The sequence below is a fragment of the Solanum verrucosum genome, unplaced genomic scaffold (assembly GCF_900185275.1).
Source record: "Solanum verrucosum unplaced genomic scaffold, falcon-dt-bn FXZP01000159.1, whole genome shotgun sequence".
Lineage (NCBI taxonomy): Eukaryota > Viridiplantae > Streptophyta > Magnoliopsida > Solanales > Solanaceae > Solanum > Solanum verrucosum.
The window spans coordinates 1612234-1616635 of record NW_026020705.1 but is presented as its reverse complement, the minus strand read 5'-3'; the positions used below and the strand labels follow the sequence as shown (position 1 = coordinate 1616635).

The 4402-nt window shown below is 35.1% G+C and overlaps 1 long non-coding RNA gene across 1 annotated transcript; it reads left to right on the top strand.

The window, feature by feature from the left end:
• The first annotated feature begins 442 nt into the window (after positions 1-442).
• LOC125812409 (uncharacterized) lies at positions 443-1462 on the top strand. The gene is made up of 3 exons (XR_007442000.1): positions 443-673; positions 974-1072; positions 1367-1462. It is a non-coding gene; the product is annotated as an uncharacterized LOC125812409 (long non-coding RNA).
• The last annotated feature ends 2940 nt before the right edge of the window (positions 1463-4402 follow it).

The following is a 4402-nucleotide window of genomic DNA, read 5'->3' as shown; positions in this document are numbered from 1 at the left end:
TTTAATCATCCTAGATCTTCTTTTTCGTTTCAGAGAAGATTCAGCGAAGAAAAATGCTATGCATCAACTTCAATGGAAGGAGTTGTAGCTCTACATCTTTTTTTTAGTTCAAAAAGTGACTAAAATAAGTTTTTCTAAATTTCTTGTCAACACCCTCACTGATCAAAACCTCTATAAACTCAACAAACTGAGTTCTAAGCAGACTCTCGCAGTGACCCTTGAATCATAAGGCCCAGACATGTTTAAGTGGGGTCTTAAACCCATACTTTTTGATGTCAATGATCTTTACATATTTACTGGAAGCAAAAGAGACTCAGGATCACTATTATCTTTGATGATTGCCCGTAGAATTCTTCTTGTTCTTCAGCTGAATCCTCACTTGTTCTATGCTCAATGCTTTCTTCTCTAACTTTGATTACCACCTATGTCATCTGTTTTCATCTTCACCTGACCACTCAGTTGCAAACCCACCACTTTTTTTTCTTCACCTGATTGCTCATTACTACTCTCATGTGTTTCTTTTTCACCAATCAACTGCTCATTTCTTAAAGGCATCACAATTTCCAAAGGTACATGACCAAGAGCCTTAGTTGCTTGTTCATCTCTGTTTGCTTTCTTAGCTAGCTTTCCAAGGCAAAAGACCTCGGGATCACTATTATTTACATTTCCAAAGGTACATTTGCTCAATTCCTATTTTACATTATAATGATGTGATATTTTCTTGCAAAGAACCTTGGTTTAAAGAAAACCCGGGACTGAGCCAATATATTTTTTAAAACTACAATTACACATTTACTCAGTCCCAAGTTCTGATCATTCAATAGAATATAATAAATTCAAATAATGCACAAACCAGATTATAACAAAAATCAAATAATGTGACCAACAAAAGTATGAAAACATGGAGCACAAAGGACGGTTTTCAGGACCTCGCAAGCAATTTCCTCTGTACGGATATTTCAAGTCTCTGTAGAGTCAATCCTGACACGAGAGATGCCGAAGCTGGTTTGAAAGATGTTTGCAAGTTTAGCAGTGTGAGGTGCTCTAGTGTGTAATCGGAGAACTTTTTGAGGTAAGAGTAACTTTGGAATCAACCAATCTCAAAAAAAAGAAGAGGAACTTTGGAATCATGGCAATTCTGATAATGAAGAGTGTCAGTAGATGATGATATTATGTTTTGATGCATCTGTAAAGTTTGGTTCATATTTTCTTTCCTGTGATGGTATTACTATATATTAGTTTCCCTTTGTCTCTGTAAAGAATATGTTTGCGTGAATGACTAAGTGAACTAAAGTTGTATCTGCATATTTTCTTGAATGTAGAGTTTTAACCCTATCTGTGAACCTGGTGATGATTGGTCCTGCAGATGTGATGAATGCTTAAGTTGACAAGAAGTTGAGCAAACATTCTTTATAGTCAAGCTACTAAGAAGCCTGGTTATAGTTTCACATGTCTGACAAAAGGTACAGATGCATTCACTGTTTCATGTGACTTATCTGCCGCTGGGGATGATGATTTAACAGAGTCATAAGTTAGAGCATTCCTGGATGTGAAAAGGTAGTTATTTCGTCAATGTGTATTATCTATTCATAATTTCACCAGCAATGAAACTAAAATGACTTGGACTTTCAGACCAATTGTTCTTCTATAAGGGGGAAATACTGTTGCTTGTGTAGTGTTTCACATTGCTGAACAGCCCTGAACTTCTCTTGGCGGTAGACCTGAAGAAGTTACAAGCACCATTATGTGGAGAATTCTACATTAATTGAATGCCTCAACCGGTAAGTCTACCAACAATAGCTAAACCTTCATCCTAATTAGTTTGGTGCGCTTATGTGAATCCTCTACTTACATTGTGTTCTATTCTTTTGCTAAATTGCATGAATTCAAGAGATTATAGGTCTATTTAGATAACTTTCCAACATGTATCTTAGGTTGTGCGTAATGCAAGTTATTTACCCAGAATACAACTCCATTAGCATCTAGCATCAGCTTGAAAGATCCCAAAACTCAACATTATGTGCAATGACGTAGATAGCTCAGAGCCACTGACTGAACTTTAATCCATTTCTTACCATTTAATCTCTGTCTTTACTCTCTTCTATTCTTGCATAATGATTTCTTGAAGGGTGCTAGTGTTCATCAGAGTTCTTATTAATTTTAATTAGTTCTCATAATCTTATCTTATCATGTAATAGGGTTGATAATGATTGCAAGGAGTGATCAGAATTGTACTTACAACTGTCATGAGTAATCGATTGTGTTTTGTGATCAGTGATTTTCTGTGTTTGGTATCAAAATGCGATATTTGCTGATTGCACTCATTTCTTTGACCTTTTATTCATCTGCTATCATAAATTGACTGATTGAATTTAAAAACTTATCCATCCTGTTAGCTCCTTCCCTGAGATTTCATTTGCATTTTTTATTTTTATTTTTTTGATGACAAGGAAAACCCATTGCCGCTAGCTACCCTTTGGGTGCGCATAGGGTAAGACCATTGCAAACCACACAGAAGAGGTAACCCGCACTAGGCAAGCACGGTGTGACGAGCTCGACCCAAAAGACAAACCCTTTGCTTTCGCTGGCAAGAGGTTTTGAACTTGAGACCTACAACATGGAAGTCCCAAGGCCAAACCACTGGGCAACCCCGAAGGGTAATTTTATTTGCATTTTGCAGAAGCAACTTCCTTGATGTGAACTGTTTGATGGAGAAAGAAACTCCCTTCTTTCATCAACTGAACAGGATTGACAAACATTATCCTCGTCTTAGCAAGTTGTTACTGATGATGACTCTTTTTTAATCGAGAAATTCCATCAACTAAACAATTCTGGCAGATGCCGTTCTGGCATTTTGTTTTCTTTGATGTCACTCTATTGTTCTCATTTTCCCTGAATACTTCTCCAACCATATGCTCCCGCACTCACATTTGACGACATGCACTTTTGACGTATGAAGTTTCTAAGGTTCAAGATTTCATATTGCAGAGATCATGCGTCAGGCAGCAAACCTCCAGAGGATCCACACTACAAGAGAAGTGTGAATTACATGAGGATTGTCCTGGGGATTAGTATGAAAATTTGCGGGAAAATAAGTTTCCTACGAATTTTCATACTAATCCCCAGGAAAATCCCTATGTAATTCACACTTTTCTTGTAGTGCCAGTTCTAAATTGATGCAAAAATAGATCAAGGTTTGCATCTTCGGTGAGATAAATGTATGTATGTACGCACGCACTTCTGTATTATTTTTAGTCTTGTAGCGTGAGTATAATGTTCTGATGTTTCTCTCATTTTTTGATATGAGATTAGCCTAAAATGTCTTGCATATTTGAAAGTTTACCACCCTAGAAGCCTACAAGTTCTTCCTTAACCAACTTTTGTTACCCTCTTATATTTCATGAGTTTTACATTACATAAACCTCTTTAGTAACTTGAACTCCTCATTGAGGTTTGCCTCACTATTACACTGTTGGAGTTCGTTTTTGATAAGAGCTATCCATTTCCTTCGAATAATTGATGGATGAGAGATTTTGAAAGGAACTCCAACATTTTTCATTAGTAGTATTCATATTTTCCAGTACAGTAGTTGGGGTTGGTACTTTGAGCTTGAGAGTAGTTGTTTCAATGATATGACTGGAAATCTTGATAAACTATAGTTGACATGTCGAATAATAAAATATGATAGTAAAAAAGATGAAAAAATGTTGAAATTTTGTGGAATTCTAGAGATGAAGAAAGAATTTTGAAATATGATTTTTTTTTTTTGCCAGAGTTTAGTTTTTTTCTTGTACTTTGTTTTTGTGAAGGACAAACAAAGAATGAAAGAAAGTGAGGGGTTTGGTCTTGAATTTGTAGTGCTCAAAAGTACCCCATGGGTGTGTATTGTGGGGGTGGGGTGGGGGGTAAGGGTAGGGTTTTTTTTTTTTGCACCACTTGAATTGTACAACTGTTAATTGATGCCATACACTTTAAAAAAATAAAAAATTTCAAATGAATGAAAAATATTCTAGTGTACTATTTCATTTAATTGATTTATATTCCCTCCGTTTATTTTCGTTGGTTGATTATACTAAAAATAGTTATTTGTCCAGTTTAGAAGTTAATTATTAAGTTTTAAATTTGTCCTTATTATCACAAATTTATTACTCTCCTTCTGTTTACTTGTTCGTTATTGAAATGACACATTCAAAGAAATAAATAAAATGAAAATGTTATTATATCACCTTTTTAATATAATAAATAAATGCTCTAGTAAAAACTATAATTATATATATATATATATAAAGAGAACTCTATGCCCGCCTACATGGTGCCACCACAAACAAGAATTCTCTTTTAATTTATTTATTAACAAAACTAGCATTCCCCTTTCATGAAAAGTTGTGACTTTAATGAAAAG